Source organism: Dendrobates tinctorius, unplaced genomic scaffold (genome assembly GCF_039654945.1).
Source record: "Dendrobates tinctorius isolate UK_male_01 unplaced genomic scaffold, ASM3965494v1 ptg000036l, whole genome shotgun sequence".
In the NCBI taxonomy this organism is placed as follows: Eukaryota; Metazoa; Chordata; class Amphibia; order Anura; family Dendrobatidae; genus Dendrobates; species Dendrobates tinctorius.
In genome coordinates this window covers 37732226-37745000 of record NW_027361704.1, presented here as the reverse complement: position 1 = coordinate 37745000, position 12775 = coordinate 37732226, and positions in this window count along the sequence as shown.

Genomic DNA, 12775 nt, shown 5'->3' with positions numbered 1-12775 from the left:
GCCGGACTGGACCATATCCCCCCCCCGTGAGTATAATTTAACTCTTTTTTTCTTATCTTTCAGGTTACATCGGGGGCTTATTTACAGCATTACAGAATGCTGTACATAAGCCCCTGATGTCGGTGCCGGCAGCTTATATTCGAAAAAAGGGGTAACAGATTCCCTTTAATGGAATTTCTTTCTAATAGGGTTAGCTTGATTAAAATCCATATAATGTTCATGTAAGCTGAATAATGGGATGCCATTTGGCAATGTTGTGGCACTGCATTCTGTAAAATGGAGTTGTTAGGCCTCAGTCAGATGTTTGTGAATTGTCATGTTGGCACAAAGCAGTCCTCAGGGTTTTTCATCCGATTCTCATCAGTGTTTGGTCCGTGTGTCAGTTTTTACCATTTTTTCTCCTATTTCTCCTATTCATTGTATTGTGACTGAGGGACAGCACACAGGGGGAACACGTCTGGCTGTGATTTTCATGGACCACTAGACTTGAATTGGTAATTTTGATTTGTGACTCTGATCAAACCTGGACATGAGCCCTTTGATTTTTTGCAGATCACGCGGCCTGTAAAATACCCCACACATGTGAACAGCCCCATATGGTCACGTGCACACGTTCAGTATTTTGTGAATTTTTTACCTCAATAATTGTAAGGGAAAGCGGTAAAAAATAGAGAAGTGGTGAGGTGTCTCTATTATACTTTTCCTCTGTCTTTTCCACTCCTGGTTTTGACTTACACATACTGAGGTAAAAAACTGACCAAATAGCATGAAGACCACCGATAGAACACATACGTTCAAAACATATAACTGAATGAGGCTGTGCTCTATGTCTATCTGTAAACTGGAGGGAACACAATGGCCGTCAATGAAGTTTTGACCTCAATAGAAAAATATGGTTTTTTTTTAACCAAATTAATTCATACAGTATGTAGCAAACTATAACTCGACCTTTACAGCATCACATGTAATTGAAATTGCAATGCTTTCTAGCTCAATGCACATAAAGCATTAAATGTTAACTTTGCTACATCAGTAATGTTGCCGATAACAGTCTAAAGTGTATGGAGGCCTCCTGACTCTTCTCAACAGATGATTTTAGGGCAAAGAAGGATTCCACTATTAGAATTTCAATAGCCCATCCTTTTTTTTCCAGCGGTGTGATAAGCCTCGGCCAAGGGAGTCTGGATGTTCTCATGGTGAACACAAGAGTGCTGGGCCAGACTGAGTGATCCGGTGTATGGGGGAGTCAGGGGAGGTAGTAGAAGACCTAGTCCATATGGGGGTCTTCATGCTAGGCGATGCTCCATGAAAAAACATATATACATTAGCTCTTCTCCAGTATGAAAAACCGTTCTCACAAAACACATTGCAAAGGTATGATCAATATAAGCAAAAATACATGACAAGATGAAGACTGAAATATGCCATTGTGTTGATGAGTTTGTAATTACTAGATTAGATGACAAATTGTATAATTAGATAGAGACAAGTTCCAAAATGATTGACTGACCGGCAGATAGCGGAGGCCACAGCAGGCAGCGCTGTCCCACTGCTACTATATTGCCGCAGTGACACAACATACTTCCATACAGCGGTGTAACTTGAATATTGTGGAGCCCAACTCAGAACCCCAACAAGGCACCAAGTATCACAGGTGATTAATAGTATTGGTCTAAAATGAGCCATAGGGACCCACTGGGCTCACTAATCCTTACGGCTGTAATTTCCATGCTTTCATATCTCTATGTTTACAGCCTTCTACCTGTATAAGCTGGGCCGCTGTGTCACACACAACCTCACATGTACTGCAGGGTCAGTACTGCAGTGATCCATTATGGGACCTCCAATAGTTATACATCGATGACCCAAACGACGGACTATCTATATACTCCACAGTGAAAAAAATAAAAAACTGTGAAAACTTGATTTCCCACTGTGGTTTTCATTGACATATTTCTAATAATGATGCCATTTTCCCCACATGTAAAACAATTTCAGTCTCCATTGACCTAATGCCTAATTTTGATTTCTGATTTCTTTTTTGCATACAATTAAAAATGGACCATTTTTCATCCATTTACGGTTTGGTGTGTCTGTATTTATCTTCCTTTTATCATATGTAAAAAAATCTCTTATCCATACATACCATAGATGATGACGGATCCGTGTGCTGTTCATTTTTTACCCACAGACCCAGTAATTTAACCCCTTTGTCTCCTAAGCCTGTTTTCACGTTCATGACCAGGCCAAATTTTACAATTCTAACTACTGTAGTGTCATTTTTGGGGTAATAACTCTGGAACGATTCAACACGTCCCACTGATTCTGAGAAAATTTTTTCATGACATATTGTACTACATGATTTTGGTAAAATTTGTTAGATATGATGTTTTTCTTTGTGAAAAAATTGGACATTCGGCGAAAATTTCCCAATTTTCAAACTTTTAAAATATATTCCCTTAAATCAGAGAGTTATATCACACAAAATAGCAAATAAATAACATTTTCCACATGTCCCCTTTACATCAGCACAATATTTGAAATATAATTCTTTTCTGTTAGAAAGTTAGAAGGGTTAAAAATTGTCCAGCAATTTTTCATTTTTCTATCAAAATTTAAAAGCCTTTTTTTTAGGGACTACATCACATATGAAGTGACTTTCAGGGGTCTATATGACAGAAAATACCCAAAAGTGACACCAGTATAAAAACTGTACCCCTCGAAGTACTTAAAACCACATTCAAGAAGTTTATTAACCCTTCAGTTGCTTGACAGGAATTATTGGAATGTGGAAGGAAAAAAGTAACACAACTTTTTTTGCACAAAAAAATTTACTTTAGATCCAGATTTTTTCTTTTCACAAGGGTAACAGGAGAAAATGGACCCCAAAATATGTTGTGCAATTTCTCCTGAGTATGATGATACCACATATGTGGGGAAAACTACTATTTGGGAGCACGACAGAGCTTTGAATGGAAGGAGTGCCATTGGACTTTTGGAAAGAAAAAATTGGCTGGAATCAAGAGCAGATGCAATGTCATGCTTGGAGAGCCCCTGATGTGCCTAAACAGTGTAAACCCCTTACAACTAACCACTAACCCTATTTTGGAAGCTAGGTCCCTGAATGAACTTATCTAGATGTGTAGTGAGAACCGTGAACCCACAAGTACGTCACAGAGGTTTATAATGTAGAGCTGTGAAAATAATTTTAAAAATCCCACTTTTCCCACAAAAAAGTTTTTTTAGCACTAATTTTTTTTATTTTCATAAGGGTAACAGGAGAAAATGGACCCAAAAAAATGTTGTTCAAATTCTCCTGAGTATGTAAATACCCCATATATGGGGGAAAACTACTGTTTGGGGGCACTGCAGGGCTCGGAATGGAAGGAGTGCCATTGGACTTTTGGAACGCAAAATTCGTTGGAAGCATTAGCGGACACCATGTTGCATTTGGAGAGCCCCCAATGTGTGTAAACAGTGGAACCTTCCCACAAGTGACCCCATTTTGGAAACTAGACTACTCAAGTAATGTTTCTACATGTGTTTTGAGCACTTTGAACCCCAGGTGGTTCACAGAAGTTTACAACGTAGAGCTGTGAAAAATCACATGTTTTACGCAAAAATATTCTTTTGTTTCAAATTTTTTTATTTTGACAAAGAAAACAGGTTTTTTCCTTTATTTTAAGGAACCCACAATTTCTTGTGCAATTTCGCTTGAGTATGAAGGTACCCCATATGTTGACTGCTGGTTCCATGTTGCATTTGTAGAGCCCCTGATGTGCATTATCAGTGGAAAATCCCCACAAGTGATCCCATTTTAGAAACTAGACCCCTCAAGGAATTTGTCTAGATGTGTGGTGGGCACCTTGGACCCATAGGTGCTTCAAAGAATTTTGCATCGTTGATCTGTGAAAATGAAAACAAAATATTTTTCCCACAAAACTGTTGTTTTGGCCCCAATTTTTTTTCATTTTCACAAGAATAGCAGGAGACAATGGACCCCAAAATTTGTTTTGCAATTTCTTCTGAATACACCGATATACCATATGTGGTCAAAAACTACTTTTGAGGCACAGCCCCAAGTTTTTAGGAGAAAATGGACCTCAGTATGTTGTAAAATTTTCTCTTGAGTGTGCCAATACCCTGCATATAATCGGAAAGCACTTTTTCTGCACAGTGCGAAGCATAGAAGGTAGGTTGCACCATATTATAATGCAGATTTTACGCTTATGGTTTGCGGGTGAAATGACCCACTTGGAGAGTCCCTGAGGCCCTAGAACAGCATAAACCCCATTCGTGACTCCATTTTACAAACTACACCTCTCAATGAATTAATGTGCAGAGATCATATCGACGTCACAGGTGTCTCACATAATTTTATACCATTGGGCAGTGAAGAAAAAATAATTGCATTTTTACCATCAAAACTTAGTTTTAGCCCCAGATATTATATTGTCATATGGGAAAATGGCTAAAAATGGCACCAAAATTTTATCCCACAATTTCAGCTGAATGTAGAAACACCCCATATGTGGCTGTACAGTACTGCTTAGCCAGGTATGGAGCGCTATTTACCTCCCGGAGCACAGATTTTCCTAGAATAGTTTGGGGACTCCAAACTCAGAGCCCCTAAGTGCAGGAAGAGCAGAATCCCCCCCCTCAATTGACCCCATTTTGGAAATTATACCCCTTTGCAGTGGTTTGTAACTTTCAGTTTTGTACTGACACAAGCTCCCTTGACCATACACAAGCTCCCTTGACCATACTCTGCGCATGGTCTAAGGGGTTTGCCATAGCCTGGTGATCCAGATGTCAGCAGGACGATATCGGGTCACCATGGCAACGATCAGGCCCCAGCAATGACATCGCAGGGGGGCGCCGATCAGAGGGCAGATGGAGCCCCCTCCCTCTGACTACCCTCTAAATGCTGCGATCGATATACATCACAGCATATAGGGGGGTTAAACTGCTGGGAGCAGTGTGGACATCGTTCCTGGCAGAGATTGCCGGATATCAGCTATGATATTAGGTGAACACCCAGTGGCGATCAAGCGCTCACAACTACTATACACGCCAAATCACCAGGACGTACCCAGTACGTCTAAGGTCGGGAAGAGATTCCCAACCAAGACATACTTGGTATATCGAAGGTCGGGAAGAGGGGTTAAAGATTTAAATTGGACAGTTTGATCTGTCACTTGGATCAAAAACAGATGTGTTTCCATTTTTCATGAAAATGCGAGCAGCCCTAAAGTTTATAATGTGCATATGTTCCACCAGTGATAAATGTACGTGAAAATGGACATCCGAATGAGAGTATTGTGAATTGTAGTGTATCTGTAGAGTATCCTAAATGGACAAATCTATATAAACTGACAATTTACTACTTAAATCCTATTGAGAATTTAGTCCCACATTGCTAAATTGCACTGATATGCATTGGATAAAATATGGGTTGATGTTCGGACATGCGTTGGATTAATGGGAAGTGCTGTAAGTTCCACACATCATTTCATATTGCTATATATGTATCAATTAATTGATATAATTGTATACATAGATTGGCATTTCTCAATAGTTCATTAATATGATATCACTCTGGTCCCTGATATTGCCATAGTGCCTGCCTGAGCCTTGTATGGCTGCAATATGAACATACTGTACTGCGGACTTGGTCACAGGATACTTTTGTCAGTCGCAGTACACACAGCGTCTAAGAGTGGGGTTACTGTGTTTCAGAGAGGGTGAGTGTTAAAGCTCTGAATTGTTAAATGTAAAGATGGACAGAAGGTGCTTTCCCAGAGGACATATCGCCCCCATGATTAAGATTTGGAGTCAGCTTACAGTTCAAATGCTTCAGGCAATAAAGGATTTTAGCCTAAGTAGAAAGCTACCGTGTGCCGGACTGGTGACTGCTGAGAACAGGATGGATATTTGCAATTTTACAAACCATGAAAATAAGTTCTTCTACAGCCAAACGTGTCCCATAACTACTAGCTTTGTGTGCTGTGGCCCCTTTGGATATGGTCTCCTGAAATTTCTGCTCCTGAAATTTTTCCAATGGACGTGGATTGGGTTGCCTCTGTAGCTAACCCTATACAATTGTATGACCATTTTCGGAGACCAGCGGTTGCAGCTGAGTATTTCAATGCAGATGTATTTTTTATTTGCTGCAATTAAAATGTTTTAATGAGACAAGCAGAAAATCAGCCATTAATTATTTATTTCAAACACTTCTAGGCTCCTTTGAGCGGCCTCCATTTAGGAATACTTTAGCGAGGAGCCTGCAGTTTTATTCTTCAGCTTGTATTATACATAGGAGTGAAGAAGTCATTTATAAATAATTACACAATGTTTTGTGTCTCTTGGTTTGTATAATATATCAAAGCGATTAGTACAGCTATTGTCCCATTGTAAACGCCTTTTTTTCTTCTCCCCATCCTTTCAGTTTCACTTGCAATGTCCTCTTTCCTAACCCTTTTCTAAAAACCCTTTGTCTTCTTCATTCTTCCCCCGTGTCGCAGTCCTTACCCTTTATTTTTATTCAAACATTCACAGCAGGCAGAGAGAAAGCTACTTCTGTCGAGGCCTACGGTATAACATAACTTATCCCTACAGACTGGAGCAGAGGAGCATTGCTTAATCCGTAACTCCTTCGCCCGACGTACATATAAAACAATGGGCTCCAGAGAAGATTTAATCGGAGCTTATTCATTTAATGCTTGGTGGAGGATACATCTGAAATATAATTGTAGCTGTATAATATCATAAACTGGACTTCAAATATGAAATCTTAGGCGTGAAATAAAATAAGAAAGTAATTTTTGTCTTTTTTTTGCTTATTGGTAAAGAAACAATTTATTCTAAACTGAACCACTGTGTTATGTCAAGCACTGGGTGTAATTGGGTGGTGCGTGATATAGGGATTCCCTGTTCAATTTCTGGGTCATGCAAAGTATATGTTCTTAAATGGTTCTGAATTCCTATGTTTCTCGTTTAGTAATATAATAACACTTATACCCACCTCCCATGCTGGTGCAGAACCAGCAGTGTTAGCATCTGCTCTCCCAGGGATGTCATTACATTGTTATGTCACGAGATCCCTGAGGTCAATCAGTGGCCTCTTCATTCTACTCTCCTAAGGATGTTATTGACATCTAGAAGAAGTGAGAGCTACAGCTGATCTCACTTCTTCTGGATGTCTAGATTTGTCCGATGAAGGGAATAGTGAAGCCAGCGCTGATTATCCCCAGAGATCACATGACATAATGTCATGGAATGCCAGGGAGAGACTGTGCTGACACTGCTGGAACATCGCTGGTGACACGCCCCAGGGGTCGCGGGGTACTCGGTACCGGGCACGTCGACTTCAATGGGGGATGTCAGAATGGCTGTGACCCGGTCCGTGGCCCCAGGCGGTCAATGAAAATATGATTGGTGTTCTTTATTATTGGAGTGTAGTTAAAATGAAAATAAAGTTTATATATGAATACGTGACACCACCTGTGGTACTCTGGTCAGTGCTGCGGTGTTGTTCCCCTGAGACTGTTGGTGTGTCGCAGCTGAGGTGAAAGTGGCTCTCCACAGGTAGAGCAATAGTCTCAGGGCCGTTGAGAGTTGTTTTTAGGGGTGATGATGTCAGGCGGAGTGGTGAATGTAGCAGTGCTGGGGGCTAGGTGCAGAAAGGAAACAAAGGACTCAGTTGAATGAAGTTCCAAGGGGCTTTACTCACAGTCAGGTGCACACAGATGCCCACTTCGGTGCTGAGTTCTCCAGACAAAGGGGTCCAGCAAACTCCGGGGTAAATGAGTACACCCCTCCAGCACTCCCTGTCAGTATATTCCCTCCTAGGCCGTCTCTTCAATGCTGCTTTAACTCCTTCCTTCCTATCAGCATCTCACAGTCAGTGTCCCAGGCTAGCTGCTGCAGATCCTGTCAGAATTCGCAACTCAGGTGATTTCTTGATCCTACGTGGCAGCCTTTCTGGAGAGAGTAACTGTGGAAGTTCGCTGTGGCCCACACAGTAACCACAGCTGTCAGCTTGCTAGTTAAGTTCGATGTTCACTTCACTAGGCTAGGGGCTGAGACCCTTCTGCGACCTAAGTTCTTCCCCCACCTGATGCTATCAGCGTGGGACTCTAGAAAAATCACTCCTTCCTTCAGGGAGCCTTTCTTTCCAAGCCAATGAGTCCAGCAACTCTTCCTGACAGGAGCTTCCCCAACACGTCCTTCCACTTGCTCTCCCCCTGAGCGAACCCCACAACTCACTTCAAATCTCCCACTCTTTCCCTAAGCTCCGCCCACTCGCTGTCACTGATTGGCTGTTCTAGATGACTCCACTTTCTTAGCTCCTCCCCTTCTGCCTACCTTCCCCACTAACCCCCCAACAATCTTTCCTAGCCAGTCTGGGATGAGGCCATCCTCCCGAAGGGTACACCCAGATGCCCTGACTAACTAGTGTGTGGTGGGTGCGAGTGTTAGGAGTGTGGTAAAGTGCCCCCATCTTACCCGGTCATGAGATACCACACCTCTGGATGAGGTGCAGCACCTCTGTGGCTACTGGACCCGCAGAGGCACCACATTACCCCCTGTTAAACCCAGCACATCCGCAGGCTGAAAATAAAGCAAAACATTTTACAGAAGAACAGACAAAAATTCATATTTTTTGAACAATACTGCCAACAGTTAACAATATACATTTTACTATTAAACCTCTTCTCCAGGGAGAGGTGCCTTTTCTTAAAACGTTGACTAAGATAACTTTATTTATGCTACTCATAACTCTAAGTGCTAACTGGTGACAACTGCTAACTATGGTTCGCCACCTGGTTCAAGTTTTTACTCAACAACTTCACTTTTTTTTTTTCTTCTCTTCTCTTTTTTTTTTTAAATACCATCTTTAATAAATGCTATCAATATTAAAATGCTATCAACTTTTCATTACAAATTTAACTGAATTTTTGATAACCCCAACTAGGGTATATTGAAGTGTCTCTTTGCTGGTGGAGGACTCGCCCTAAACCTCCAAAGGTGGTCCTGGGTGGGCTGCAGGACATAGACGGTCTTCCACTTCCAGACCCAGTGTTCGGCCACACCTGTGAGTTTTTTTCTGGTCTGAGGTAGTTTTTGCTTTGCAAAGTTTAAGTTAAACCATGAGGGAGCACCTTAAGAGGTTCAGAACTATGTACAAGGAAAGTTTGAGATCACTTCAAGTTCGTGACCACTCAGTTTCTTGTTGTAACTGAACTGATGCCCAACTGGGGCAAAACTGGAGAAAGAAAACAGCCAACAATGATGAAACAGGTGGCACAACGGTGCCAATACCCTCCTGGGTAACTGTTCAGTACTTTAGGAAAACTTTTCAATTGCAATCATTCCCTGGTGTAATGGAAGCATTGTAACCCTTCTGCTTCCAGGGTAAGTGCTCTGGGGGTCCACTTTTAGGCGGTCTGACTGTTTGAACCCCTCCTGGTGGGGCTGATTTGGGAGTTGCTGTGGTGGGGGTTATAGCAGCCTGGGGTGTTGCTGCTTCAGATGCAGGGGCCGGACTTTTCATTCTTTCCCCTTCAAGATAGTAGGTCTCTGATGCCGCTGCTGCCACTTTCTTGGCTGCCTCCTGCTGTTCATGTGCAGTGGCCAGTTTTGGTGGGATCCTTCTGATATTGAGGGCGTACCAACCCTGTGGCCCTAGATGCCGGGTAAATGAGACGAGGTCGCCCGGTTTCAGATTGTGGCCTGAATGTCCCTTTACTAGGTGGGCCTCCATGTCCCGGCGATTGACGAAGAGGGCTGGGGGGCCCCTGGAATCCAGGACAAACCCATAGCCATGGGTATCTTCAAAGTTCAGGACCCTACCCCAGCCCACTCGTTCCGGGTCCTTTATGGTAGCAACCTGGGTCCACCTCTCAATCTGGAGGTCTTTTTCCTCCAGGACCAGATGTCGCCTTCTCCTCTCTTCTCACTCCTTAGCATACTGATGTAGTTGCTGACTACAAAAGTCATCTGCCTCCTGCACAGGCTCATCACTGCCTGCTGGTGGTATGGGGTCTGGTTGTGCTGTTTCCCCCCCAGATGACACTTTCCTTCTCAGACCAGATCTAACACTACCTGGCCAGACTTCGGGGGTGATGGGGACCTAACCGGGCCTAGTAGGGCCTCCTAGGACACAGGGACGCCAGCGGTACCTAGTGTTGCTGCACCGCTGGTCTCCTCCTCAGGCTCCGGTGTTAGGGACGCTGAAGCGGCAGTCGGATGCAAGATGGAGGGTACAAGAGAGCAGCTTCCTGGAACAGGTGTCGGTACTTCCTGGATGGCGGTGGTGACCTCCACTGTCATTGCAGCCACTGGTTCCGGATCTGGTGATGGCAGAGTGCTGGAATCGGGTATCGGTGTTGGTGGTACGCTGGGGCCAGACCTCTCCTGGGTTTGCTGCTTCACTAGCTCCAACTGAGCCTGGCTGTCCCCCAGATCTTGGTGTAGGTGGCGGATCTCCTGCTCTAGCTGGGTCACATCCAACTCCTTCTCTGTGCCGGAGACGAGCACCGCAGAGCTGGGCAAAGGATAACATGCTCCCCCATGCTCCTCTGGTTGCTCTTTCTCCATCATGGCTGCCTGGTGTTCTGATTCTTCCTTCAAGGTTTTTCCCGCCGCTGAGCTTCTCTCCTCCCTTGGGGGCGGCGTCGCTTCCCTTTTCCACCATACCAGGCTAGGGCTCACACTCCCCTGGCCGTTGGCCATGACGCAGTCACATAATAATACAAGCAGGGGGACTTAACGGCTATTCGTGCTCTTCCTTGAGTGTCACCTGTGATGACACGCCCCTCTTCACCTCTCTGGAGGCCATTTTTAGAGTCCAAATCATAGTTCAATTAATCTGTTCTTTTGCACATTTTAGGCATTTTTATTTCTCAAATCCATCAAATCTTCGGCACACAGGACCCGGTGACACCGGGCTTCGTTTATCCTGTTTGTGACGCTAAAAATTGACACGCCCCGAGGGTCGTGGGGTACTCTGTACCAGGCTCTTCGACTTCAATGGGGAATGTCACAATGGCTGTGACCCGGTCCGTGGCCCCAGGCGGTCAATGAAAATATGATTGGTGTTATTTAATATTGGAGTGTACTGAAAATGAAAATAAAGTTTATATATGAATATGTGACGCCACCTGTGGTATTCTGGTCAGAGGCGACCAGCGCTGCGGTGTTGTTCCCCTGAGACTGTTGGTGTGTCGTAGCTGAGGCGAAAATGGCTCTCCACAGGGAGAGCAGTAGTCCCAGGGCCGTTGAGAGTTGTTTTTAGGGGTGATGTTGTCAGGCGGAGTGGTGGATGTTGCAGTGCTGGGTGCTAGGTGCAGAAAGGAGACAAAGGACTCAGATGAATGCAGGTCCAAGGGGCTTTACTCACAGTCTGGTGCACACAGATGCCCACTTCGGTGCTGAGTCCTCCAGGAAAAGGGGTCCAGTAAACTCCCAGGTAAATGAGTACACCCCTCCAGCACTCCCTGTCAGTATATTCCTTCCTAGGCTGACTCCTCAATGCTGTTTTAACTACTTCCTTCCTATCAGCATCTCACAGTCAGTGTCCCAGGCTAGCTGCCGCAGATCCTGTCAGAATTCATAACTCAGGCGATTTCTTGATCCTATGTGGCAGCATTTCTGGAGAGAGTAACTGTGGAAGTTTGCTGTGGCCCATACAGTAACCACAGCTGTCAACTTGCTAGTTAAGGTCGATGTTCACTTCACTAGGCTAGGGGCTGAGACCCTTCTGCGACCTAATTTGTTCCCCCACCTGATGGCTATCAGCGTGGGACTCTAGAAAAATCACTCCTTCCTTTAGGGAGCCTTTCTTTCCAAGCCAATCAGTCCAGCAGTTCCTCCTGACAGGAGCTGCCCCCAACACGTCCTTACACTGGCTCTCCCCCTGAGGGAACCCCACAACTCACTTCAAATCTCCCACTCTTTCCCTAAGCTCCGCCCACTCGCTGTCACTGATTGGCTGTTCTAGATGACTCCATTTTCTAAGCTCCTCCCCTTCTACCTACCTTCCCCACTAACCCCCCAACACCCTTTCCTAGCCAGTCTGGGATAAGACCATCCTCCCGAAGGGTACACCCAGATGCACTGACTAACTAGTGTGTGGTGGGTGTGAGTGTTAGGAGTGTGGTAAAGTGCCCCCATCTTACCCGGTCATGAGATAAAAACACCTTTGGATAAGGTGCAGTACCTCTGTGGTTACTGGACCCGCATGGGCATCACACTGGCACCAAGGGTGAGTATAGGTTTTATTATTTTAGTAGAGGGAAATGTAGGGATTTAGAAGAGGTTGTCTGAGTAATGCATAACCCCTTTTAGGCTGGCTTACATGGTGAATATGGTTGCCACACCTGTCATACAACCAAGGTTCACTTGGTGCCATTGCTATATATCACTTTGCAAAACAAGTCAATGTGGTCTCATTGTGACCCGAGAGTAATGCAACTGTAACAAGCAAGCCAACTTCATATGATTTTTTGAGACCTGCTTTATGCAATAGCAGTACACTTGGGGTTCCAATGGTACCTGATTTCATTGTTAATATATGACATAGCAGCGGCACCAAGCTAACCTCTGTAGTGTGACAGGTGTTGCGGGCAAAGTCACAGTGTGGCTTTAGCCTTAAAATGGTGGTCTGAAGCACAAATTAATTTTAATGAATTCACAAATGAATTTTATTCCTAAATGCCTATCTATTTAAAGCTATAATTAAATATTTTTCTAATACAATTTCCTGTTCTTC